Consider the following 27,129-nt stretch of genomic DNA (forward strand, 5'->3'; position numbering starts at 1 on the left):
CAGGTCAACAAAAAGTTCAAACTAAGCACCCTTCCTTTAAAAGAAGAATCAGCCACTGGAGAATGCGGGCATCGATCCCGCTACCTCTCACATGCAAAGCGAGCGCTCTACCATTTGAGCTAATTCCCCACTTTTCCACTTTTATCCCGTATAACTTGTGACCCCAGAGGCAGAACCAGAGACAAAAAAATGAAATGCCTTGAAAAGTCAAAGCGCTAGAATGCAGATTTTAAGCCTGCCAAGCTCTTAAACTTTGCGTACCGATAGAATATAGAGCATGATACTGAGAGGATGAAGACCAAAAAAACAAAAGGCAATTGAAAGAAAAATGTAACAGCAGGAACAAGCAATGCCAGATCTCTACGCAAGGACCTCCTCTCCCCTTAAGAAAAATAAACAATGAAAATGAGGCAAAGAATCCTTCAGGGCAGAACTGAAGCAGCAATCCGAGAAACGCTATTTGAGGGAAATGGGAGAAGAAGTAGTGGGATGAGTGAAATATGGGAATTTACCAAGCCACCAGAACAAAAAAAAAACATGTCCTTTGAGTTGGAATTGAACCAGCGACCAAAGGGGAAAGAAAGAAAATACCATGAAAAGGCAAAGTGCTAGAATGCAGTTTTTGTGGTTGCCAAGGTAAGGCAAGCAAAGGCCAATAAAATTTCTCATTGAGTTCAACTTTTTTACATTTCTAGTTGTGTCTAAGAATTCCTCTTGAATCGTGCATGTTATTTTTGTCATATGTGGAAGTATGCAAATAACGAGATGGAGATGGACAATCGATGTAAGCTTGTTGTTCATGTTAGATTTTTTTCCAGCATTGCTATAGCAACTAGTTCAAGCAAACGCTTTGAAAAAAAGACTAATTGGAGGATGCGGGCATCGATCCCGCTACCTCTCACATGCTAAGCGAGCGCTCTACCATTTGAGCTAATCCCCCACATGTGTGCCACATCAGCTCTGTGTACCGGTAGAATATAGAACATAATACAAGACGGATGAAGGCAAAAACCAAAAAGGCAACTGTAAGAAAAAAAACAAAGCAAGAACAAGCAATGCCAGGTCTTTATGCCAGAACCTCCTCTCCCCTGAAGAAAAAGAAGCAAAGAAAATGAGGGAAAGCATCCTTCAGAGTAGAACTGAACAAGTAACCTAAGTAATTCTACTTGGGAAAAGTGCACCAATTAACAGCAACAAGAAAAAAAACACATGTCCTTCGAGCCGGAAATGAACCAGCAACCTAAGGATTTCTATCGTATACCAACTACAGTACTCCGCTCTACAAGAAAAAAAAGCACATGTCCTTTGAGCCGGAATTGAACCAGCGACCTAAGGATTGCTTTCGTATACCAACTACAGTCCTCCGCTCTACCAGCTGAGCTATCGAAGGTAATTTGTGAATTCACGCAATGTCAAAGTAGGAAATTTTTGAAGAATCAGGTAAGCAGTTAAACCGTTTGCAACATGCTGCTGTGGCAATGACATCCAGGTCAACAAAAAGTTCAAACTAAGCACCCTTCCTTTAAAAGAAGAATCAGCCACTGGAGATTGCGGGCATCAATCCTGCTACCTCTCACATGCAAAGCGAGTGCTCTACTATTTGAGCTAATCCCCCACTTTTCCGCTCTCATGCCGTATAGCTTGTGACCCCAGAGGCAGAACCAGAGACAAAAAAAGGAAATGCCTTGAAAATTCAAAGTGCTAGAATGCAGATTTTAAGCCTGCCAAGCTCTTAAACTTTGCGTACCGATAGAATATAGAGCATGATACTGAGTGGATGAAGACCAAAAAAACAAAAGGCAATTGAAAGAAAAATGTAACAGCAGGAACAAGCAATGCCAGATCTCTACGCAAGGACCTCCTCTCCCCTTAAGAAAAATAAACAATGAAAATGAGGCAAAGAATCCTTCAGGGCAGAACTGAAGCAGCAATCCGAGAAACGCTATTTGAGGGAAATGGGAGAAGAAGTAGTGGGATGAGTGAAATATGGGAATTTACCAAGCCACCAGAACAAAAAAAAACAACATGTCCTTTGAGTTGGAATTGAACCAGCGACCAAAGGGGAAAGAAAGAAAATACCATGAAAAGGCAAAGTGCTAGAATGCAGTTTTTGTGGTTGCCAAGGTAAGGCAAGCAAAGGCCAATAAAATTTCTCATTGAGTTCAACTTTTTTACATTTCTAGTTGTGTCTAAGAATTCCTCTTGAATCGTGCATGTTGTTTTTGTCAAATGTGGAAGTATGCAAATAACGAGATGGAGATGGACAATCGATGTAAGCTTGTTGTTCATGTTAGATTTTTTTCCAGCATTGCTATAGCAACTAGTTCAAGCAAACGCTTTGAAAAAAAGACTAATTGGAGGATGCGGGCATCGATCCCGCTACCTCTCACATGCTAAGCGAGCGCTCTACCATTTGAGCTAATCCCCCACATGTGTGCCACATCAGCTCTGTGTACCGGTAGAATATAGAACATAATACAAGACGGATGAAGGCAAAAACCAAAAAGGCAACTGTAAGAAAAAAAACAAAGCAAGAACAAGCAATGCCAGGTCTTTATGCCAGAACCTCCTCTCCCCTGAAGAAAAAGAAGCAAAGAAAATGAGGGAAAGCATCCTTCAGAGTAGAACTGAACAAGTAACCTAAGTAATTCTACTTGGGAAAAGTGCACCAATTAACAGCAACAAGAAAAAAAACACATGTCCTTCGAGCCGGAAATGAACCAGCAACCTAAGGATTTCTATCGTATACCAACTACAGTACTCCGCTCTACAAGAAAAAAAAGCACATGTCCTTTGAGCCGGAATTGAACCAGCGACCTAAGGATTGCTTTCGTATACCAACTACAGTCCTCCGCTCTACCAGCTGAGCTATCGAAGGTAATTTGTGAATTCACGCAATGTCAAAGTAGGAAATTTTTGAAGAATCAGGTAAGCAGTTAAACCGTTTGCAACATGCTGCTGTGGCAATGACATCCAGGTCAACAAAAAGTTCAAACTAAGCACCCTTCCTTTAAAAGAAGAATCAGCCACTGGAGATTGCGGGCATCAATCCTGCTACCTCTCACATGCAAAGCGAGTGCTCTACTATTTGAGCTAATCCCCCACTTTTCCGCTCTCATGCCGTATAGCTTGTGACCCCAGAGGCAGAACCAGAGACAAAAAAAGGAAATGCCTTGAAAATTCAAAGTGCTAGAATGCAGATTTTAAGCCTGCCAAGCTCTTAAACTTTGCGTACCGATAGAATATAGAGCATGATACTGAGTGGATGAAGACCAAAAAAACAAAAGGCAATTGAAAGAAAAATGTAACAGCAGGAACAAGCAATGCCAGATCTCTACGCAAGGACCTCCTCTCCCCTTAAGAAAAATAAACAATGAAAATGAGGCAAAGAATCCTTCAGGGCAGAACTGAAGCAGCAATCCGAGAAACGCTATTTGAGGGAAATGGGAGAAGAAGTAGTGGGATGAGTGAAATATGGGAATTTACCAAGCCACCAGAACAAAAAAAAACAACATGTCCTTTGAGTTGGAATTGAACCAGCGACCAAAGGGGAAAGAAAGAAAATACCATGAAAAGGCAAAGTGCTAGAATGCAGTTTTTGTGGTTGCCAAGGTAAGGCAAGCAAAGGCCAATAAAATTTCTCATTGAGTTCAACTTTTTTACATTTCTAGTTGTGTCTAAGAATTCCTCTTGAATCGTGCATGTTGTTTTTGTCAAATGTGGAAGTATGCAAATAACGAGATGGAGATGGACAATCGATGTAAGCTTGTTGTTCATGTTAGATTTTTTTCCAGCATTGCTATAGCAACTAGTTCAAGCAAACGCTTTGAAAAAAAGACTAATTGGAGGATGCGGGCATCGATCCCGCTACCTCTCACATGCTAAGCGAGCGCTCTACCATTTGAGCTAATCCCCCACATGTGTGCCACATCAGCTCTGTGTACCGGTAGAATATAGAACATAATACAAGACGGATGAAGGCAAAAACCAAAAAGGCAACTGTAAGAAAAAAAACAAAGCAAGAACAAGCAATGCCAGGTCTTTATGCCAGAACCTCCTCTCCCCTGAAGAAAAAGAAGCAAAGAAAATGAGGGAAAGCATCCTTCAGAGAAGAACTGAACAAGTAACCTAAGGAATTCTACTTGGGAAAAGTGCACCAATTAACAGCTATTTGAGGGAAATGGGAGAAGAAGTAGTGGGATGAGTGAAATATGGGAATTTACCAAGCCACCAGAACAAAAAAAACAACATGTCCTTTGAGTTGGAATTGAACCAGCGACCAAAGGGGAAAGAAAGAAAATACCATGAAAAGGCAAAGTGCTAGAATGCAGTTTTTGTGGTTGCCAAGGTAAGGCAAGCAAAGGCCAATAAAATTTCTCATTGAGTTCAACTTTTTTACATTTCTAGTTGTGTCTAAGAATTCCTCTTGAATCGTGCATGTAATTTTTGTCAAATGTGGAAGTATGCAAATAACGAGATGGAGATGGACAATCGATGTAAGCTTGTTGTTCATGTTAGATTTTTTTCCAGCATTGCTATAGCAACTAGTTCAAGCAAACGCTTTGAAAAAAAGACTAATTGGAGGATGCGGGCATCGATCCCGCTACCTCTCACATGCTATGCGAGCGCTCTACCATTTCAGCTAATCCCCCACATGTGTGCCACATCAGCTCTGTGTACCGGTAGAATATAGAACATAATACAAGACGGATGAAGGCAAAAACCAAAAAGGCAACTGTAAGAAAAAAACCAAAGCAAGAACAAGCAATGCCAGGTCTTTATGCCAGAACCTCCTCTCCCCTGAAGAAAAAGAAGCAAAGAAAATGAGGGAAAGCATCCTTCAGAGTAGAACTGAACAAACAACCTAAGGAATTCTACTTGGGAAAAGTGCACCAATTAACAGCAAAAAGAAAAAAAACACATGTCCTTCGAGCCGGAAATGAACCAGCAACCTAAGGATTTCTATCGTATACCAACTACAGTACTCCGCTCTACAAGAAAAAAAAGCACATGTCCTTTGAGCCGGAATTGAACCAGCGACCTAAGGATTGCTTTCGTATACCAACTACAGTCCTCCGCTCTACCAGCTGAGCTATCGAAGGTAATTTGTGAATTCACGCAATGTCAAAGTAGGAAATTTTTGAAGAATCAGGTAAGCAGTTACACCGTTTGCAACATGCTGCTGTGGCAATGACATCCAGGTCAACAAAAAGTTCAAACTAAGCACCCTTCCTTTAAAAGAAGAATCAGCCACTGGAGATTGCGGGCATCAATCCCGCTACCTCTCACATGCAAAGCAAGTGCTCTACTATTTGAGCTAATCCCCCACTTTTCCGCTCTCATGCCGTATAGCTTGTGACCCCAGAGGCAGAACCAGAGACAAAAAAAGGAAATGCCTTGAAAATTCAAAGTGCTAGAATGCAGATTTTAAGCCTGCCAAGCTCTTAAACTTTGCGTACCGATAGAATATAGAGCATGATACTGAGTGGATGAAGACCAAAAAAACAAAAGGCAATTGAAAGAAAAATGTAACAGCAGGAACAAGCAATGCCAGATCTCTATGCAAGGACCTCCTCTCCCCTTAAGAAAAATAAACAATGAAAATGAGGCAAAGAATCCTTCAGGGCAGAACTGAAGCAGCAATCCGAGAAACGCTATTTGAGGGAAATGGGAGAAGAAGTAGTGGGATGAGTGAAATATGGGAATTTACCAAGCCACCAGAACAAAAAAAAACAACATGTCCTTTGAGTTGGAATTGAACCAGCGACCAAAGGGGATAGAAAGAAAATACCATGAAAAGGCAAAGTGCTAGAATGCAGTTTTTGTGGTTGCCAAGGTAAGGCAAGCAAAGGCCAATAAAATTTCTCATTGAGTTCAACTTTTTTACATTTCTAGTTGTGTCTAAGAATTCCTCTTGAATCGTGCATGTTGTTTTTGTCAAATGTGGAAGTATGCAAATAACGAGATGGAGATGGACAATCGATGTAAGCTTGTTGTTCATGTTAGATTTTTTTCCAGCATTGCTATAGCAACTAGTTCAAGCAAACGCTTTGAAAAAAAGACTAATTGGAGGATGCGGGCATCGATCCCGCTACCTCTCACATGCTAAGCGAGCGCTCTACCATTTGAGCTAATCCCCCACATGTGTGCCACATCAGCTCTGTGTACCGGTAGAATATAGAACATAATACAAGACGGATGAAGGCAAAAACCAAAAAGGCAACTGTAAGAAAAAAACCAAAGCAAGAACAAGCAATGCCAGGTCTTTATGCCAGAACCTCCTCTCCCCTGAAGAAAAAGAAGCAAAGAAAATGAGGGAAAGCATCCTTCAGAGTAGAACTGAACAAGTAACCTAAGGAATTCTACTTGGGAAAAGTGCACCAATTAACAGCAACAAGAAAAAAAACACATGTCCTTCGAGCCGGAAATGAACCAGCAACCTAAGGATTTCTATCGTATACCAACTACAGTACTCTGCTCTACAAGAAAAAAAAAACACATGTCCTTCGAGCCGGAATTGAACCAGCGACCTAAGGATTGCTACCGTATCCCAACTACAGTCCTCCGCTCTACCAGCTGAGCTATCGAAGGTAATTTGTGAATTCACTCAATGTCAAAGTAGGAAATTTTTGAAGAATCAGGTAAGCAGTTAAACCGTTTGCAACATGCTGCTGTGGCAATGACATCCAGGTCAACAAAAAGTTCAAACTAAGCACCCTTCCTTTAAAAGAAGAATCAGCCACTGGAGAATGCGGGCATCGATCCCGCTACCTCTCACATGCAAAGCGAGTGCTCTGCTTTTGCCTCATTTTCATTGTTTATTTTTCTTAAGGGGAGAGGAGGTCCTTGCATAGAGATCTGGCATTGCTTGTTCCTGCTGTTACATTTTTCTTTCAATTGCCTTTTGTTTTTTTGGTCTTCATCCACTCAGTATCATGCTCTATATTCTATCGGTACGCAAAGTTTAAGAGCTTGGCAGGCTTAAAATCTGCATTCTAGCACTTTGAATTTTCAAGGCATTTCCTTTTTTTGTCTCTGGTTCTGCCTCTGGGGTCACAAGCTATACGGCATGAGAGCGGAAAAGTGGGGGATTAGCTCAAATAGTAGAGCACTCGCTTTGCATGTGAGAGGTAGCGGGATTGATGCCCGCAATCTCCAGTGGCTGATTCTTCTTTTAAAGGAAGGGTGCTTAGTTTGAACTTTTTGTTGACCTGGATGTCATTGCCACAGCAGCATGTTGCAAACGGTGTAACTGCTTACCTGATTCTTCAAAAATTTCCTACTTTGACATTGCGTGAATTCACAAATTACCTTCGATAGCTCAGCTGGTAGAGCGGAGGACTGTAGTTGGTATACGAAAGCAATCCTTAGGTCGCTGGTTCAATTCCGGCTCAAAGGACATGTGCTTTTTTTTCTTGTAGAGCGGAGTACTGTAGTTGGTATACGATAGAAATCCTTAGGTTGCTGGTTCATTTCCGGCTCGAAGGACATGTGTTTTTTTTCTTTTTGCTGTTAATTGGTGCACTTTTCCCAAGTAGAATTCCTTAGGTTGTTTGTTCAGTTCTACTCTGAAGGATGCTTTCCCTCATTTTCTTTGCTTCTTTTTCTTCAGGGGAGAGGAGGTTCTGGCATAAAGACCTGGCATTGCTTGTTCTTGCTTTGGTTTTTTTCTTACAGTTGCCTTTTTGGTTTTTGCCTTCATCCGTCTTGTATTATGTTCTATATTCTACCGGTACACAGAGCTGATGTGGCACACATGTGGGGGATTAGCTGAAATGGTAGAGCGCTCGCTTAGCATGTGAGAGGTAGCGGGATCGATGCCCGCATCCTCCAATTAGTCTTTTTTTCAAAGCGTTTGCTTGAACTAGTTGCTATAGCAATGCTGGAAAAAAATCTAACATGAACAACAAGCTTACATCGATTGTCCATCTCCATCTCGTTATTTGCATACTTCCACATTTGACAAAAATTACATGCACGATTCAAGAGGAATTCTTAGACACAACTAGAAATGTAAAAAAGTTGAACTCAATGAGAAATTTTATTGGCCTTTGCTTGCCTTACCTTGGCAACCACAAAAACTGCATTCTAGCACTTTGCCTTTTCATGGTATTTTCTTTCTTTCCCCTTTGGTCGCTGGTTCAATTCCAACTCAAAGGACATGTTGTTTTTTTTTGTTCTGGTGGCTTGGTAAATTCCCATATTTCACTCATCCCACTACTTCTTCTCCCATTTCCCTCAAATAGCGTTTCTCGGATTGCTGCTTCAGTTCTGCCCTTAAGGATTCTTTGCCTCACATGCAAAGCGAGTGCTCTACCATTTGAGCTAATCCCCCACTTTTCTGCTCTCATGCCGTATAGCTTGTGACCCCAGAGGCAGAACCAGAGACAAAAAAAGGAAATGCCTTGAAAAGTCAAAGCGCTAGAATGCAGATTTTAAGCCTGCCAAGCTCTTAAACTTTGCGTACCGATAGAATATAGAGCATGATACTGAGAGGATGAAGACCAAAAAAACAAAAGGCAATTGAAAGAAAAATGTAACAGCAGGAACAAGCAATGCCAGATCTCTACGCAAGGACCTCCTCTCCCCTTAAGAAAAATAAACAATGAAAATGAGGCAAAGAATCCTTCAGGGCAGAACTGAAGCAGCAATCCGAGAAACGCTATTTGAGGGAAATGGGAGAAGAAGTAGTGGGATGAGTGAAATATGGGAATTTACCAAGCCACCAGAACAAAAAAAAACAACATGTCCTTTGAGTTGGAATTGAACCAGCGACCAAAGGGGAAAGAAAGAAAATACCATGAAAAGGCAAAGTGCTAGAATGCAGTTTTTGTGGTTGCCAAGGTAAGGCAAGCAAAGGCCAATAAAATTTCTCATTGAGTTCAACTTTTTTACATTTCTAGTTGTGTCTAAGAATTCCTCTTGAATCGTGCATGTAATTTTTGTCAAATGTGGAAGTATGCAAATAACGAGATGGAGATGGACAATCGATGTAAGCTTGTTGTTCATGTTAGATTTTTTCCAGCATTGCTATAGCAACTAGTTCAAGCAAACGCTTTGAAAAAAAGACTTATTGGAGAATGCGGGCATCGATCCCGCTACCTCTCACATGCTAAGCGAGCGCTCTACCATTTGAGCTAATCCCCCACATGTGTGTCACATCAGCTCTGTGTACCGGTAGAATATAGAACATAATACAAGACGGATGAAGGCAAAAACCAAAAAGGCAACTGTAAGAAAAAAACCAAAGCAAGAACAAGCAATGCCAGGTCTTTATGCCAGAACCTCCTCTCCCCTGAAGAAAAAGAAGCAAAGAAAATGAGGGAAAGCATCCTTCAGAGTAGAACTGAACAAACAACCTAAGGAATTCTACTTGGGAAAAGTGCACCAATTAACAGCAACAAGAAAAAAAACACATGTCCTTCGAGCCGGAAATGAACCAGCAACCTAAGGATTGCTATCGTATACCAACTACAGTACTCCGCTCTACAAGAAAAAAAAGCACATGTCCTTCGAGCCGGAATTGAACCAGCGACCTAAGGATTGCTACCGTATCCCAACTACAGTCCTCCGCTCTACCAGCTGAGCTATCGAAGGTAATTTGTGAATTTACTCAATGTCAAAGTAGGAAATTTTTGAAGAATCAGGTAAGCATTTAAACAGTTTGCAACATGCTGCTGTGGCAATGACATCCAGGTCAACAAAAAGTTCAAACTAAGCACCCTTCCTTTAAAAGAAGAATCAGCCACTGGAGAATGCGGGCATCGATCCCGCTACCTCTCACATGCAAAGTGAGCGCTCTACCATTTGAGCTAATTCCCCACTTTTCCGCTTTTATCCCGTATAACTTGTGACCCCAGAGGCAGGACCAGAGACAAAAAAATGAAATGCCTTGAAAAGTCAAAGCGCTAGAATGCAGATTTTAAGCCTGCCAAGCTCTTAAACTTTGCGTACCGATAGAATATAGAGCATGATACTGAGAGGATGAAGACCAAAAAAACAAAAGGCAATTGAAAGAAAAATGTAACAGCAGGAACAAGCAATGCCAGATCTCTACGCAAGGACCTCCTCTCCCCTTAAGAAAAATAAACAATGAAAATGAGGCAAAGAATCCTTAAGGGCAGAACTGAAGCAGCAATCCGAGAAACGCTATTTGAGGGAAATGGGAGAAGAAGTAGTGGGATGAGTGAAATATGGGAATTTACCAAGCCACCAGAACAAAAAAAAACAACATGTCCTTTGAGTTGGAATTGAACCAGCGACCAAAGGGGAAAGAAAGAAAATACCATGAAAAGGCAAAGTGCTAGAATGCAGTTTTTGTGGTTGCCAAGGTAAGGCAAGCAAAGGCCAATAAAATTTCTCATTGAGTTCAACTTTTTTACATTTCTAGTTGTGTCTAAGAATTCCTCTTGAATCGTGCATGTAATTTTTGTCAAATGTGGAAGTATGCAAATAACGAGATGGAGATGGACAATCGATGTAAGCTTGTTGTTCATGTTAGATTTTTTTCCAGCATTGCTATAGCAACTAGTTCAAGCAAACGCTTTGAAAAAAAGACTAATTGGAGGATGCGGGCATCGATCCCGCTACCTCTCACATGCTAAGCGAGCGCTCTACCATTTCAGCTAATCCCCCACATGTGTGCCACATCAGCTCTGTGTACCGGTAGAATATAGAACATAATACAAGACGGATGAAGGCAAAAACCAAAAAGGCAACTGTAAGAAAAAAACCAAAGCAAGAACAAGCAATGCCAGGTCTTTATGCCAGAACCTCCTCTCCCCTGAAGAAAAAGAAGCAAAGAAAATGAGGGAAAGCATCCTTCAGAGTAGAACTGAACAAACAACCTAAGGAATTCTACTTGGGAAAAGTGCACCAATTAACAGCAAAAAGAAAAAAAACACATGTCCTTCGAGCCGGAAATGAACCAGCAACCTAAGGATTTCTATCGTATACCAACTACAGTACTCCGCTCTACAAGAAAAAAAAGCACATGTCCTTTGAGCCGGAATTGAACCAGCGACCTAAGGATTGCTTTCGTATACCAACTACAGTCCTCCGCTCTACCAGCTGAGCTATCGAAGGTAATTTGTGAATTCACGCAATGTCAAAGTAGGAAATTTTTGAAGAATCAGGTAAGCAGTTACACCGTTTGCAACATGCTGCTGTGGCAATGACATCCAGGTCAACAAAAAGTTCAAACTAAGCACCCTTCCTTTAAAAGAAGAATCAGCCACTGGAGATTGCGGGCATCAATCCCGCTACCTCTCACATGCAAAGCGAGTGCTCTACTATTTGAGCTAATCCCCCACTTTTCCGCTCTCATGCCGTATAGCTTGTGACCCCAGAGGCAGAACCAGAGACAAAAAAAGGAAATGCCTTGAAAATTCAAAGTGCTAGAATGCAGATTTTAAGCCTGCCAAGCTCTTAAACTTTGCGTACCGATAGAATATAGAGCATGATACTGAGTGGATGAAGACCAAAAAAACAAAAGGCAATTGAAAGAAAAATGTAACAGCAGGAACAAGCAATGCCAGATCTCTATGCAAGGACCTCCTCTCCCCTTAAGAAAAATAAACAATGAAAATGAGGCAAAGAATCCTTCAGGGCAGAACTGAAGCAGCAATCCGAGAAACGCTATTTGAGGGAAATGGGAGAAGAAGTAGTGGGATGAGTGAAATATGGGAATTTACCAAGCCACCAGAACAAAAAAAAACAACATGTCCTTTGAGTTGGAATTGAACCAGCGACCAAAGGGGATAGAAAGAAAATACCATGAAAAGGCAAAGTGCTAGAATGCAGTTTTTGTGGTTGCCAAGGTAAGGCAAGCAAAGGCCAATAAAATTTCTCATTGAGTTCAACTTTTTTACATTTCTAGTTGTGTCTAAGAATTCCTCTTGAATCGTGCATGTTGTTTTTGTCAAATGTGGAAGTATGCAAATAACGAGATGGAGATGGACAATCGATGTAAGCTTGTTGTTCATGTTAGATTTTTTTCCAGCATTGCTATAGCAACTAGTTCAAGCAAACGCTTTGAAAAAAAGACTAATTGGAGGATGCGGGCATCGATCCCGCTACCTCTCACATGCTAAGCGAGCGCTCTACCATTTCAGCTAATCCCCCACATGTGTGCCACATCAGCTCTGTGTACCGGTAGAATATAGAACATAATACAAGACGGATGAAGGCAAAAACCAAAAAGGCAACTGTAAGAAAAAAACCAAAGCAAGAACAAGCAATGCCAGGTCTTTATGCCAGAACCTCCTCTCCCCTGAAGAAAAAGAAGCAAAGAAAATGAGGGAAAGCATCCTTCAGAGTAGAACTGAACAAGTAACCTAAGGAATTCTACTTGGGAAAAGTGCACCAATTAACAGCAACAAGAAAAAAAACACATGTCCTTCGAGCCGGAAATGAACCAGCAACCTAAGGATTTCTATCGTATACCAACTACAGTACTCTGCTCTACAAGAAAAAAAAAACACATGTCCTTCGAGCCGGAATTGAACCAGCGACCTAAGGATTGCTACCGTATCCCAACTACAGTCCTCCGCTCTACCAGCTGAGCTATCGAAGGTAATTTGTGAATTCACTCAATGTCAAAGTAGGAAATTTTTGAAGAATCAGGTAAGCAGTTAAACCGTTTGCAACATGCTGCTGTGGCAATGACATCCAGGTCAACAAAAAGTTCAAACTAAGCACCCTTCCTTTAAAAGAAGAATCAGCCACTGGAGAATGCGGGCATCGATCCCGCTACCTCTCACATGCAAAGCGAGTGCTCTACCATTTGAGCTAATCCCCCACTTTTCTGCTCTCATGCCGTATAGCTTGTGACCCCAGAGGCAGAACCAGAGACAAAAAAAGGAAATGCCTTGAAAAGTCAAAGCGCTAGAATGCAGATTTTAAGCCTGCCAAGCTCTTAAACTTTGCGTACCGATAGAATATAGAGCATGATACTGAGAGGATGAAGACCAAAAAAACAAAAGGCAATTGAAAGAAAAATGTAACAGCAGGAACAAGCAATGCCAGATCTCTACGCAAGGACCTCCTCTCCCCTTAAGAAAAATAAACAATGAAAATGAGGCAAAGAATCCTTCAGGGCAGAACTGAAGCAGCAATCCGAGAAACGCTATTTGAGGGAAATGGGAGAAGAAGTAGTGGGATGAGTGAAATATGGGAATTTACCAAGCCACCAGAACAAAAAAAAACAACATGTCCTTTGAGTTGGAATTGAACCAGCGACCAAAGGGGAAAGAAAGAAAATACCATGAAAAGGCAAAGTGCTAGAATGCAGTTTTTGTGGTTGCCAAGGTAAGGCAAGCAAAGGCCAATAAAATTTCTCATTGAGTTCAACTTTTTTACATTTCTAGTTGTGTCTAAGAATTCCTCTTGAATCGTGCATGTAATTTTTGTCAAATGTGGAAGTATGCAAATAACGAGATGGAGATGGACAATCGATGTAAGCTTGTTGTTCATGTTAGATTTTTTCCAGCATTGCTATAGCAACTAGTTCAAGCAAACGCTTTGAAAAAAAGACTTATTGGAGAATGCGGGCATCGATCCCGCTACCTCTCACATGCTAAGCGAGCGCTCTACCATTTGAGCTAATCCCCCACATGTGTGTCACATCAGCTCTGTGTACCGGTAGAATATAGAACATAATACAAGACGGATGAAGGCAAAAACCAAAAAGGCAACTGTAAGAAAAAAACCAAAGCAAGAACAAGCAATGCCAGGTCTTTATGCCAGAACCTCCTCTCCCCTGAAGAAAAAGAAGCAAAGAAAATGAGGGAAAGCATCCTTCAGAGTAGAACTGAACAAGTAACCTAAGGAATTCTACTTGGGAAAAGTGCACCAATTAACAGCAACAAGAAAAAAAACACATGTCCTTCGAGCCGGAAATGAACCAGCAACCTAAGGATTTCTATCGTATACCAACTACAGTACTCTGCTCTACAAGAAAAAAAAAACACATGTCCTTCGAGCCGGAATTGAACCAGCGACCTAAGGATTGCTACCGTATCCCAACTATTCACGCAATGTCAAAGTAGGAAATTTTTGAAGAATCAGGTAAGCAGTTAAACCGTTTGCAACATGCTGCTGTGGCAATGACATCCAGGTCAACAAAAAGTTCAAACTAAGCACCCTTCCTTTAAAAGAAGAATCAGCCACTGGAGATTGCGGGCATCAATCCCGCTACCTCTCACATGCAAAGCGAGTGCTCTACCATTTGAGCTAATCCCCCACTTTTCCGCTCTCATGCCGTATAGCTTGTGACCCCAGAGGCAGAACCAGAGACAAAAAAAGGAAATGCCTTGAAAAGTCAAAGCGCTAGAATGCAGATTTTAAGCCTGCCAAGCTCTTAAACTTTGCGTACCGATAGAATATAGAGCATGATACTGAGAGGATGAAGACCAAAAAAACAAAAGGCAATTGAAAGAAAAATGTAACAGCAGGAACAAGCAATGCCAGATCTCTATGCAAGGACCTCCTCTCCCCTTAAGAAAAATAAACAATGAAAATGAGGCAAAGAATCCTTCAGGGCAGAACTGAAGCAGCAATCCGAGAAACGCTATTTGAGGGAAATGGGAGAAGAAGTAGTGGGATGAGTGAAATATGGGAATTTACCAAGCCACCAGAACAAAAAAAAACAACATGTCCTTTGAGTTGGAATTGAACCAGCGACCAAAGGGGAAAGAAAGAAAATACCATGAAAAGGCAAAGTGCTAGAATGCAGTTTTTGTGGTTGCCAAGTTAAGGCAAGCAAAGGCCAATAAAATTTCTCATTGAGTTCAACTTTTTTACATTTCTAGTTGTGTCTAAGAATTCCTCTTGAATCGTGCATGTAATTTTTGTCAAATGTGGAAGTATGCAAATAACGAGATGGAGATGGACAATCGATGTAAGCTTGTTGTTCATGTTAGATTTTTTTCCAGCATTGCTATAGCAACTAGTTCAAGCAAACGCTTTGAAAAAAAGACTAATTGGAGGATGCGGGCATCGATCCCGCTACCTCTCACATGCTAAGCGAGCGCTCTACCATTTGAGCTAATCCCCCACATGTGTGCCACATCAGCTCTGTGTACCGGTAGAATATAGAACATAATACAAGACGGATGAAGGCAAAAACCAAAAAGGCAACTGTAAGAAAAAAACCAAAGCAAGAACAAGCAATGCCAGGTCTTTATGCCAGAACCTCCTCTCCCCTGAAGAAAAAGAAGCAAAGAAAATGAGGGAAAGCATCCTTCAGAGTAGAACTGAACAAGTAACCTAAGGAATTCTACTTGGGAAAAGTGCACCAATTAACAGCAACAAGAAAAAAAACACATGTCCTTCGAGCCGGAAATGAACCAGCAACCTAAGGATTTGTATCGTATACCAACTACAGTACTCTGCTCTACAAGAAAAAAAAACACATGTCCTTCGAGCCGGAATTGAACCAGCGACCTAAGGATTGCTACCGTATCCCAACTACAGTCCTCCGCTCTACCAGCTGAGCTATCAAAGGTAATTTGTGAATTCACTCAATGTCAAAGTAGGAAATTTTTGAAGAATCAGGTAAGCAGTTAAACCGTTTGCAACATGCTGATGTGGCAATGACATCCAGGTCAACAAAAAGTTCAAACTAAGCACCCTTCCTTTAAAAGAAGAATCAGCCACTGGAGAATGCGGGCATCGATCCCGCTACCTCTCACATGCAAAGCGAGTGCTCTACCATTTGAGCTAATCCCCCACTTTTCCGCTCTCATGCCGTATAGCTTGTGACCCCAGAGGCAGAACCAGAGACAAAAAAAGGAAATGCCTTGAAAAGTCAAAGCGCTAGAATGCAGATTTTAAGCCTGCCAAGCTCTTAAACTTTGCGTACCGATAGAATAGAGAGCATGATACTGAGTGGATGAAGACCAAAAAAAACAAAAGGCAATTGAAAGAAAAATGTAACAGCAGGAACAAGCAATGCCAGATCTCTACGCAAGGACCTCCTCTCCCCTTAAGAAAAATAAACAATGAAAATGAGGCAAAGAATCTTTCAGGGCAGAACTGAAGCAGCAATCCAAGAAACGCTATTTGAGGGAAATGGGAGAAGAAGTAGTGGGATGAGTGAAATATGGGAATTTACCAAGCCACCAGAACAAAAAAAACAACATGTCCTTTGAGTTGGAATTGAACCAGCGACCAAAGGGGAAAGAAAGAAAATACCATGAAAAGGCAAAGTGCTAGAATGCAGTTTTTGTGGTTGCCAAGGTAAGGCAAGCAAAGGCCAATAAAATTTCTCATTGAGTTCAACTTTTTTACATTTCTAGTTGTGTCTAAGAATTCCTCTTGAATCGTGCATGTTATTTTTGTCAAATGTGGAAGTATGCAAATAACGAGATGGAGATGGACAATCGATGTAAGCTTGTTGTTCATGTTAGATTTTTTTCCAGCATTGCTATAGCAACTAGTTCAAGCAAACGCTTTGAAAAAAAGACTAATTGGAGGATGCGGGCATCGATCCCGCTACCTCTCACATGCTAAGCGAGCGCTCTACCATTTGAGCTAATCCCCCACATGTGTGCCACATCAGCTCTGTGTACCGGTAGAATATAGAACATAATACAAGACGGATGAAGGCAAAAACCAAAAAGGCAACTGTAAGAAAAAAACCAAAGCAAGAACAAGCAATGCCAGGTCTTTATGCCAGAACCTCCTCTCCCCTGAAGAAAAAGAAGCAAAGAAAATGAGGGAAAGCATCCTTCAGAGTAGAACTGAACAAGTAACCTAAGTAATTCTACTTGGGAAAAGTGCACCAATTAACAGCAACAAGAAAAAAAAGCACATGTCCTTCGAGCCGGAATTGAACCAGCGACCTAAGGATTGCTATCGTATACCAACTACAGTACTCCGCTCTACAAGAAAAAAAAGCACATGTCCTTCGAGCCGGAATTGAACCAGCGACCTAAGGATTGCTACCATATCCCAACTACAGTCCTCCGCTCTACCAGCTGAGCTATCAAAGGTAATTTGTGAATTCACTCAATGTCAAAGTAGGAAATTTTTGAAGAATCAGGTAAGCAGTTAAACCGTTTGCAACATGCTGCTGTGGCAATGACATCCAGGTCAACAAAAAGTTCAAACTAAGCACCCTTCCTTTAAAAGAAGAATCAGCCACTGGAGAATGCGGGCATCGATCCCGCTACCTCTCACATGCAAAGCGAGTGCTCTACCATTTGAGCTAATCCCCCACTTTTCCGCTCTCATGCCGTATAGCTTGTGACCCCAGAGGCAGAACCAGAGACAAAAAAAGGAATTGCCTTGAAAAGTCAAAGCGCTAGAATGCAGATTTTAAGCCTGCCAAGCTCTTAAACTTTGCGTACCGATAGAATAGAGAGCATGATACTGAGTGGATGAAGACCAAAAAAAACAAAAGGCAATTGAAAGAAAAATGTAACAGCAGGAACAAGCAATGCCAGATCTCTACGCAAGGACCTCCTCTCCCCTTAAGAAAAATAAACAATGAAAATGAGGCAAAGAATCTTTCAGGGCAGAACTGATGCAGCAATCCGAGAAACGCTATTTGAGGGAAATGGGAGAAGAAGTAGTGGGATGAGTGAAATATGGGAATTTACCAAGCCACCAGAACAAAAAAAACAACATGTCCTTTGAGTTGGAATTGAACCAGCGACCAAAGGGGAAAGAAAGAAAATACCATGAAAAGGCAAAGTGCTAGAATGCAGTTTTTGTGGTTGCCAAGGTAAGGCAAGCAAAGGCCAATAAAATTTCTCATTGAGTTCAACTTTTTTACATTTCTAGTTGTGTCTAAGAATTCCTCTTGAATCGTGCATGTTGTTTTTGTCAAATGTGGAAGTATGCAAATAACGAGATGGAGATGGACAATCGATGTAAGCTTGTTGTTCATGTTAGATTTTTTCCAGCATTGCTATAGCAACTAGTTCAAGCAAACGCTTTGAAAAAAAGACTTATTGGAGAATGCGGGCATCGATCCCGCTACCTCTCACATGCGAAGCGAGCGCTCTACCATTTGAGCTAATCCCCCACATGTGTGTCACATCAGCTCTGTGTACCGGTAGAATATAGAACATAATACAAGACGGATGAAGGCAAAAACCAAAAAGGCAACTGTAAGAAAAAAACCAAAGCAAGAACAAGCAATGCCAGGTCTTTATGCCAGAACCTCCTCTCCCCTGAAGAAAAAGAAGCAAAGAAAATGAGGGAAAGCATCCTTCAGAGTAGAACTGAACAAGCAACCTAAGGAATTCTACTTGGGAAAAGTGCACCAATTAACAGCAACAAGAAAAAAAACACATGTCCTTCGAGCCGGAAATGAACCAGCAACCTAAGGATTGCTATCGTATACCAACTACAGTACTCTGCTCTACAAGAAAAAAAAGCACATGTCCTTCGAGCCGGAATTGAACCAGCGACCTAAGGATTGCTACCGTATCCCAACTACAGTCCTCTGCTCTACCAGCTGAGCTATCGAAGGTAATTTGTGAATTTACTCAATGTCAAAGTAGGAAATTTTTGAAGAATCAGGTAAGCAGTTAAAGAGTTTGCAACATGCTGCTTTGGCAATGACATCCAGGTCAACAAAAAGTTCAAACTAAGCACCCTTCCTTTAAAAGAAGAATCAGCCACTGGAGAATGCGGGCATCAATCCCGCTACCTCTCACATGCAAAGCGAGTGCTCTACCATTTGAGCTAATTCCCCACTTTTCCGCTTTTATCCCGTATAACTTGTGACCCCAGAGGCAGAAGCAGAGACAAAAAAATGAAATGCCTTGAAAAGTCAAAGCGCTAGAATGCAGATTTTAAGCCTGCCAAGCTCTTAAACTTTGCGTACCGATAGAATATAGAGCATGATACTGAGAGGATGAAGACCAAAAAAACAAAAGGCAATTGAAAGAAAAATGTAACAGCAGGAACAAGCAATGCCAGATCTCTATGCAAGGACCTCCTCTCCCCTTAAGAAAAATAAACAATGAAAATGAGGCAAAGAATCCTTCAGGGCAGAACTGAAGCAGCAATCCGAGAAACGCTATTTGAGGGAAATGGGAGAAGAAGTAGTGGGATGAGTGAAATATGGGAATTTACCAAGCCACCAGAACAAAAAAAAACAACATGTCCTTTGAGTTGGAATTGAACCAGCGACCAAAGGGGAAAGAAAGAAAATACCATGAAAAGGCAAAGTGCTAGAATGCAGTTTTTGTGGTTGCCAAGTTAAGGCAAGCAAAGGCCAATAAAATTTCTCATTGAGTTCAACTTTTTTACATTTCTAGTTGTGTCTAAGAATTCCTCTTGAATCGTGCATGTAATTTTTGTCAAATGTGGAAGTATGCAAATAACGAGATGGAGATGGACAATCGATGTAAGCTTGTTGTTCATGTTAGATTTTTTTCCAGCATTGCTATAGCAACTAGTTCAAGCAAACGCTTTGAAAAAAAGACTAATTGGAGGATGCGGGCATCGATCCCGCTACCTCTCACATGCTAAGCGAGCGCTCTACCATTTGAGCTAATCCCCCACATGTGTGCCACATCAGCTCTGTGTACCGGTAGAATATAGAACATAATACAAGACGGATGAAGGCAAAAACCAAAAAGGCAACTGTAAGAAAAAAACCAAAGCAAGAACAAGCAATGCCAGGTCTTTATGCCAGAACCTCCTCTCCCCTGAAGAAAAAGAAGCAAAGAAAATGAGGGAAAGCATCCTTCAGAGTAGAACTGAACAAGCAACCTAAGGAATTCTACTTGGGAAAAGTGCACCAATTAACAGCAACAAGAAAAAAAACACATGTCCTTCGAGCCGGAAATGAACCAGCAACCTAAGGATTTCTATCGTATACCAACTACAGTACTCCGCTCTACAAGAAAAAAAAACACATGTCCTTCGAGCCGGAATTGAACCAGCGACCTAAGGATTACTACCGTATCCCAACTACAGTCCTCCGCTCTACCAGCTGAGCTATCGAAGGTAATTTGTGAATTCACTCAATGTCAAAGTAGGAAATTTTTGAAGAATCAGGTAAGCAGTTAAAACGTTTGCAACATGCTGCTGTGGCAATGACATCCAGGTCAACAAAAAGTTCAAACTAAGCACCCTTCCTTTAAAAGAAGAATCAGCCACTGGAGAATGCGGGCATCGATCCCGCTACCTCTCACATGCAAAGCGAGTGCTCTACCATTTGAGCTAATCCCCCACTTTTCCGCTCTCATGCCGTATAGCTTGTGACCCCAGAGGCAGAACCAGAGACAAAAAAAGGAAATGCCTTGAAAAGTCAAAGCGCTAGAATGCAGATTTTAAGCCTGCCAAGCTCTTAAACTTTGCGTACCGATAGAATATAGAGCATGATACTGAGAGGATGAAGACCAAAAAAACAAAAGGCAATTGAAAGAAAAATGTAACAGCAGGAACAAGCAATGCCAGATCTCTATGCAAGGACCTCCTCTCCCCTTAAGAAAAATAAACAATGAAAATGAGGCAAAGAATCCTTCAGGGCAGAACTGAAGCAGCAATCCGAGAAATGCTATTTGAGGGAAATGGGAGAAGAAGTAGTGGGATGAGTGAAATATGGGAATTTACCAAGCCACCAGAACAAAAAAAAACAACATGTCCTTTGAGTTGGAATTGAACCAGCGACCAAAGGGGAAAGAAAGAAAATACCATGAAAAGGCAAAGTGCTAGAATGCAGTTTTTGTGGTTGCCAAGTTAAGGCAAGCAAAGGCCAATAAAATTTCTCATTGAGTTCAACTTTTTTACATTTCTAGTTGTGTCTAAGAATTCCTCTTGAATCGTGCATGTTGTTTTTGTCAAATGTGGAAGTATGCAAATAACGAGATGGAGATGGACAATCGATGTAAGCTTGTTGTTCATGTTAGATTTTTTCCAGCATTGCTATAGCAACTAGTTCAAGCAAATGCTTTGAAAAAAAGACTAATTGGAGGATGCGGGCATCAATCCCGCTACCTCTCACATGCTAAGCGAGCGCTCTACCATTTGAGCTAATCCCCCACATGTGTGCCACATCAGCTCTGTGTACCGGTAGAATATAGAACATAATACAAGACGGATGAAGGCAAAAACCAAAAAGGCAATTGTAAGAAAAAAACCAAAGCAAGAACAAGCAATGCCAGGTCTTTATGCCAGAACCTCCTCTCCCCTGAAGAAAAAGAAGCAAAGAAAATGAGGGAAAGCATCCTTCCGAGTTGAACTGAACAAGCAACCTAAGGAATTCTACTTGGGAAAAGTGCACCAATTAACAGCAACAAGAAAAAAAACACATGTCCTTCGAGCCGGAAATGAACCAGCAACCTAAGGATTGCTATCGTATACCAACTACAGACCTCCGCTCTACAAGAAAAAAAAGCACATGTCCTTCGAGCCGGAATTGAACCAGCGACCTAAGGATTGCCACCGTATCCCAACTACAGACCTCCGCTCTACCAGCTGAGCTATCGAAGGTAATTTGTGAATTCACTCAATGTCAAAGTAGGAAATTTTTGAAGAATCAGGTAAGCAGTTAAACAGTTTGCAACATGCTGCTGTGGCAATGACTTCCAGGTCAACAAAAAGTTCAAACTAAGCACCCTTCCTTTAAAAGAAGAATCAGCCACTGGAGACTGCGGGCATCGATCCCGCTACCTCTCACATGCAAAGCGAGCGCTCTACCATTTGAGCTAATTCCCCACGTTGCCGCTTTTATCCCGTATAACTTGTGACCCCAGAGGCAGAACCAGAGACAAAAAAATGAAATGCCTTGAAATGTCAAAGCGCTAGAATGCAGATTTTAAGCCTGCCAAGCTCTTAAACTTTGCGTACCGATAGAATATAGAGCATGATACTGAGTGGATGAAGACCAAAAAAACAAAAGGCAATTGAAAGAAAAATGTAACAGCAGGAACAAGCAATGCCAGATCTCTACGCAAGGACCTCCTCTCCCCTTAAGAAAAATAAACAATGAAAATGAGGCAAAGAATCTTTCAGGGCAGAACTGAAGCAGCAATCCGAGAAACGCTATTTGAGGGAAATGGGAGAAGAAGTAGTGGGATGAGTGAAATATGGGAATTTACCAAGCCACCAGAACAAAAAAAAACAACATGTCCTTTGAGTTGGAATTGAACCACCGACCAAAGGGGAAAGAAAGAAAATACCATGAAAAGGCAAAGTGCTAGAATGCAGTTTTTGTGGTTGCCAAGGTAAGGCAAACAAAGGCCAATAAAATTTCTCATTGAGTTCAACTTTTTTACATTTCTAGTTGTGTCTAAGAATTCCTCTTGAATCGTGCATGTAATTTTTGTCAAATGTGGAAGTATGCAAATAACGAGATGGAGATGGACAATCGATGTAAGCTTGTTGTTCATGTTAGATTTTTTTCCAGCATTGCTATAGCAACTAGTTCAAGCAAACGCTTTGAAAAAAAGACTAATTGGAGGATGCGGGCATCGATCCCGCTACCTCTCACATGCTAAGCGAGCGCTCTACCATTTGAGCTAATCCCCCACATGTGTGCCACATCAGCTCTGTGTACCGGTAGAATATAGAACATAATACAAGACGGATGAAGGCAAAAACCAAAAAGGCAACTGTAAGAAAAAAACCAAAGCAAGAACAAGCAATGCCAGGTCTTTATGCCAGAACCTCCTCTCCCCTGAAGAAAAAGAAGCAAAGAAAATGAGGGAAAGCATCCTTCAGAGTAGAACTGAACAAGTAACCTAAGGAATTCTACTTGGGAAAAGTGCACCAATTAACAGCAACAAGAAAAAAAACACATGTCCTTCGAGCCGGAAATGAACCAGCAACCTAAGGATTTCTATCGTATACCAACTACAGTACTCCACTCTACAAGAAAAAAAAACACATGTCCTTCGAGCCGGAATTGAACCAGCGACCTAAGGATTGCTATCGTATACCAACTACAGTACTCCGCTCTACAAGAAAAAAAAGCACATGTCCTTCGAGATGGAATTGAACCAGCGACCTAAGGATTGCTACCATATCCCAACTACAGTCCTCCGCTCTACCAGCTGAGCTATCAAAGGTAATTTGTGAATTCACTCAATGTCAAAGTAGGAAATTTTTGAAGAATCAGGTAAGCAGTTAAACCGTTTGCAACATGCTGCTGTGGCAATGACATCCAGGTCAACAAAAAGTTCAAACTAAGCACCCTTCCTTTAAAAGAAGAATAAGCCACTGGAGAATGCGGGCATCGATCCCGCTACCTCTCACATGCAAAGCGAGTGCTCTACCATTTGAGCTAATCCCCCACTTTTCCGCTCTCATGCCGTATAGCTTGTGACCCCAGAGGCAGAACCAGAGACAAAAAAAGGAATTGCCTTGAAAAGTCAAAGCGCTAGAATGCAGATTTTAAGCCTGCCAAGCTCTTAAACTTTGCGTACCGATAGAATAGAGAGCATGATACTGAGTGGATGAAGACCAAAAAAAACAAAAGGCAATTGAAAGAAAAATGTAACAGCAGGAACAAGCAATGCCAGATCTCTACGCAAGGACCTCCTCTCCCCTTAAGAAAAATAAACAATGAAAATGAGGCAAAGAATCTTTCAGGGCAGAACTGATGCAGCAATCCGAGAAACGCTATTTGAGGGAAATGGGAGAAGAAGTAGTGGGATGAGTGAAATATGGGAATTTACCAAGCCACCAGAACAAAAAAAACAACATGTCCTTTGAGTTGGAATTGAACCAGCGACCAAAGGGGAAAGAAAGAAAATACCATGAAAAGGCAAAGTGGTAGAATGCAGTTTTTGTGGTTGCCAAGGTAAGGCAAGCAAAGGCCAATAAAATTTCTCATTGAGTTCAACTTTTTTACATTTCTAGTTGTGTCTAAGAATTCCTCTTGAATCGTGCATGTTGTTTTTGTCAAATGTGGAAGTATGCAAATAACGAGATGGAGATGGACAATCGATGTAAGCTTGTTGTTCATGTTAGATTTTTTCCAGCATTGCTATAGCAACTAGTTCAAGCAAACGCTTTGAAAAAAAGACTTATTGGAGAATGCGGGCATCGATCCCGCTACCTCTCACATGCTAAGCGAGCGCTCTACCATTTGAGCTAATCCCCCACATGTGTGTCACATCAGCTCTGTGTACCGGTAGAATATAGAACATAATACAAGACGGATGAAGGCAAAAACCAAAAAGGCAACTGTAAGAAAAAAACCAAAGCAAGAACAAGCAATGCCAGGTCTTTATGCCAGAACCTCCTCTCCCCTGAAGAAAAAGAAGCAAAGAAAATGAGGGAAAGCATCCTTCAGAGTAGAACTGAACAAGCAACCTAAGGAATTCTACTTGGGAAAAGTGCACCAATTAACAGCAACAAGAAAAAAAACACATGTCCTTCGAGCCGGAAATGAACCAGCAACCTAAGGATTGCTATCGTATACCAACTACAGTACTCTGCTCTACAAGAAAAAAAAAGCACATGTCCTTCGAGCCGGAATTGAACCAGCGACCTAAGGATTGCTACCGTATCCCAACTACAGTCCTCTGCTCTACCAGCTGAGCTATCGAAGGTAATTTGTGAATTTACTCAATGTCAAAGTAGGAAATTTTTGAAGAATCAGGTAAGCAGTTAAAGAGTTTGCAACATGCTGCTTTGGCAATGACATCCAGGTCAACAAAAAGTTCAAACTAAGCACCCTTCCTTTAAAAGAAGAATCAGCCACTGGAGAATGCGGGCATCAATCCCGCTACCTCTCACATGCAAAGCGAGTGCTCTACCATTTGAGCTAATTCCCCACTTTTCCGCTTTTATCCCGTATAACTTGTGACCCCAGAGGCAGAAGCAGAGACAAAAAAATGAAATGCCTTGAAAAGTCAAAGCGCTAGAATGCAGATTTTAAGCCTGCCAAGCTCTTAAACTTTGCGTACCGATAGAATATAGAGCATGATACTGAGAGGATGAAGACCAAAAAAACAAAAGGCAATTGAAAGAAAAATGTAACAGCAGGAACAAGCAATGCCAGATCTCTATGCAAGGACCTCCTCTCCCCTTAAGAAAAATAAACAATGAAAATGAGGCAAAGAATCCTTCAGGGCAGAACTGAAGCAGCAATCCGAGAAACGCTATTTGAGGGAAATGGGAGAAGAAGTAGTGGGATGAGTGAAATATGGGAATTTACCAAGCCACCAGAACAAAAAAAAACAACATGTCCTTTGAGTTGGAATTGAACCAGCGACCAAAGGGGAAAGAATGAAAATACCATGAAAAGGCAAAGTGCTAGAATGCAGTTTTTGTGGTTGCCAAGTTAAGGCAAGCAAAGGCCAATAAAATTTCTCATTGAGTTCAACTTTTTTACATTTCTAGTTGTGTCTAAGAATTCCTCTTGAATCGTGCATGTAATTTTTGTCAAATGTGGAAGTATGCAAATAACGAGATGGAGATGGACAATCGATGTAAGCTTGTTGTTCATGTTAGATTTTTTTCCAGCATTGCTATAGCAACTAGTTCAAGCAAACGCTTTGAAAAAAAGACTAATTGGAGGATGCGGGCATCGATCCCGCTACCTCTCACATGCTAAGCGAGCGCTCTACCATTTGAGCTAATCCCCCACATGTGTGCCACATCAGCTCTGTGTACCGGTAGAATATAGAACATAATACAAGACGGATGAAGGCAAAAACCAAAAAGGCAACTGTAAGAAAAAAACCAAAGCAAGAACAAGCAATGCCAGGTCTTTATGCCAGAACCTCCTCTCCCCTGAAGAAAAAGAAGCAAAGAAAATGAGGGAAAGCATCCTTCAGAGTAGAACTGAACAAGCAACCTAAGGAATTCTACTTGGGAAAAGTGCACCAATTAACAGCAACAAGAAAAAAAACACATGTCCTTCGAGCCGGAAATGAACCAGCAACCTAAGGATTTCTATCGTATACCAACTACAGTACTCCGCTCTACAAGAAAAAAAAACACATGTCCTTCGAGCCGGAATTGAACCAGCGACCTAAGGATTGCTACCGTATCCCAACTACAGTCCTCCGCTCTACCAGCTGAGCTATCGAAGGTAATTTGTGAATTCACTCAATGTCAAAGTAGGAAATTTTTGAAGAATCAGGTAAGCAGTTAAACCGTTTGCAACATGCTGCTGTGGCAATGACATCCAGGTCAACAAAAAGTTCAAACTAAGCACCCTTCCTTTAAAAGAAGAATCAGCCACTGGAGAATGCGGGCATCGATCCCGCTACCTCTCACATGCAAAGCGAGTGCTCTACCATTTGAGCTAATCCCCCACTTTTCCGCTCTCATGCCGTATAGCTTGTGACCCCAGAGGCAGAACCAGAGACAAAAAAAGGAAATGCCTTGAAAAGTCAAAGCGCTAGAATGCAGATTTTAAGCCTGCCAAGCTCTTAAACTTTGCGTACCGATAGAATAGAGAGCATGATACTGAGTGGATGAAGACCAAAAAAAACAAAAGGCAATTGAAAGAAAAATGTAACAGCAGGAACAAGCAATGCCAGATCTCTACGCAAGGACCTCCTCTCCCCTTAAGAAAAATAAACAATGAAAATGAGGCAAAGAATCTTTCAGGGCAGAACTGATGCAGCAATCCGAGAAACGCTATTTGAGGGAAATGGGAGAAGAAGTAGTGGGATGAGTGAAATATGGGAATTTACCAAGCCACCAGAACAAAAAAAACAACATGTCCTTTGAGTTGGAATTGAACCAGCGACCAAAGGGGAAAGAAAGAAAATACCATGAAAAGGCAAAGTGCTAGAATGCAGTTTTTGTGGTTGCCAAGGTAAGGCAAGCAAAGGCCAATAAAATTTCTCATTGAGTTCAACTTTTTTACATTTCTAGTTGTGTCTAAGAATTCCTCTTGAATCGTGCATGTTGTTTTTGTCAAATGTGGAAGTATGCAAATAACGAGATGGAGATGGACAATCGATGTAAGCTTGTTGTTCATGTTAGATTTTTTCCAGCATTGCTATAGCAACTAGTTCAAGCAAACGCTTTGAAAAAAAGACTTATTGGAGAATGCGGGCATCGATCCCGCTACCTCTCACATGCTAAGCGAGCGGTCTACCATTTGAGCTAATCCCCCACATGTGTGCCACATCAGCTCTGTGTACCGGTAGAATATAGAACATAATACAAGACGGATGAAGGCAAAAACCAAAAAGGCAA

The 27,129-nt window shown here is 41.4% G+C and overlaps 14 non-coding genes across 14 annotated transcripts; all 14 read right to left on the reverse strand.

The window, feature by feature from the left end:
- Nucleotides 1–867: 867 nt before the first annotated feature.
- TRNAA-AGC (transfer RNA alanine (anticodon AGC)) lies at nt 868–940 on the reverse strand. The gene has a single exon. It is a non-coding gene; the product is annotated as a tRNA-Ala (tRNA).
- A 1,415-nt stretch (nt 941–2,355) lies between these two features.
- TRNAA-AGC (transfer RNA alanine (anticodon AGC)) lies at nt 2,356–2,428 on the reverse strand. Its single transcript has one exon. It is a non-coding gene; the product is annotated as a tRNA-Ala (tRNA).
- A 1,415-nt stretch (nt 2,429–3,843) lies between these two features.
- On the reverse strand, nt 3,844–3,916 carry TRNAA-AGC (transfer RNA alanine (anticodon AGC)). The gene has a single exon. It is a non-coding gene; the product is annotated as a tRNA-Ala (tRNA).
- Nucleotides 3,917–6,067: 2,151 nt separating this feature from the next.
- TRNAA-AGC (transfer RNA alanine (anticodon AGC)) lies at nt 6,068–6,140 on the reverse strand. Its single transcript has one exon. It is a non-coding gene; the product is annotated as a tRNA-Ala (tRNA).
- Nucleotides 6,141–6,502: 362 nt separating this feature from the next.
- Nucleotides 6,503–6,591, reverse strand: TRNAY-GUA (transfer RNA tyrosine (anticodon GUA)). The gene is given in 2 exon segments: nt 6,503–6,538; nt 6,555–6,591. It is a non-coding gene; the product is annotated as a tRNA-Tyr (tRNA).
- Nucleotides 6,592–9,508: 2,917 nt separating this feature from the next.
- Nucleotides 9,509–9,597, reverse strand: TRNAY-GUA (transfer RNA tyrosine (anticodon GUA)). Its single transcript is given in 2 exon segments — nt 9,509–9,544; nt 9,561–9,597. It is a non-coding gene; the product is annotated as a tRNA-Tyr (tRNA).
- Nucleotides 9,598–12,485: 2,888 nt separating this feature from the next.
- On the reverse strand, nt 12,486–12,574 carry TRNAY-GUA (transfer RNA tyrosine (anticodon GUA)). The gene is given in 2 exon segments: nt 12,486–12,521; nt 12,538–12,574. It is a non-coding gene; the product is annotated as a tRNA-Tyr (tRNA).
- Nucleotides 12,575–14,982: 2,408 nt separating this feature from the next.
- On the reverse strand, nt 14,983–15,055 carry TRNAA-AGC (transfer RNA alanine (anticodon AGC)). The gene has a single exon. It is a non-coding gene; the product is annotated as a tRNA-Ala (tRNA).
- A 1,415-nt stretch (nt 15,056–16,470) lies between these two features.
- TRNAA-AGC (transfer RNA alanine (anticodon AGC)) lies at nt 16,471–16,543 on the reverse strand. Its single transcript has one exon. It is a non-coding gene; the product is annotated as a tRNA-Ala (tRNA).
- A 2,903-nt stretch (nt 16,544–19,446) lies between these two features.
- Nucleotides 19,447–19,519, reverse strand: TRNAA-AGC (transfer RNA alanine (anticodon AGC)). The gene has a single exon. It is a non-coding gene; the product is annotated as a tRNA-Ala (tRNA).
- A 361-nt stretch (nt 19,520–19,880) lies between these two features.
- On the reverse strand, nt 19,881–19,969 carry TRNAY-GUA (transfer RNA tyrosine (anticodon GUA)). The gene is given in 2 exon segments: nt 19,881–19,916; nt 19,933–19,969. It is a non-coding gene; the product is annotated as a tRNA-Tyr (tRNA).
- A 2,452-nt stretch (nt 19,970–22,421) lies between these two features.
- On the reverse strand, nt 22,422–22,494 carry TRNAA-AGC (transfer RNA alanine (anticodon AGC)). Its single transcript has one exon. It is a non-coding gene; the product is annotated as a tRNA-Ala (tRNA).
- Nucleotides 22,495–25,486: 2,992 nt separating this feature from the next.
- Nucleotides 25,487–25,559, reverse strand: TRNAA-AGC (transfer RNA alanine (anticodon AGC)). The gene has a single exon. It is a non-coding gene; the product is annotated as a tRNA-Ala (tRNA).
- Nucleotides 25,560–25,920: 361 nt separating this feature from the next.
- TRNAY-GUA (transfer RNA tyrosine (anticodon GUA)) lies at nt 25,921–26,009 on the reverse strand. The gene is given in 2 exon segments: nt 25,921–25,956; nt 25,973–26,009. It is a non-coding gene; the product is annotated as a tRNA-Tyr (tRNA).
- Nucleotides 26,010–27,129: the final 1,120 nt, after the last annotated feature.

Source organism: Pelobates fuscus, chromosome 4, assembly GCF_036172605.1.
Source record: "Pelobates fuscus isolate aPelFus1 chromosome 4, aPelFus1.pri, whole genome shotgun sequence".
Classification (NCBI taxonomy): domain Eukaryota; kingdom Metazoa; phylum Chordata; class Amphibia; order Anura; family Pelobatidae; genus Pelobates; species Pelobates fuscus.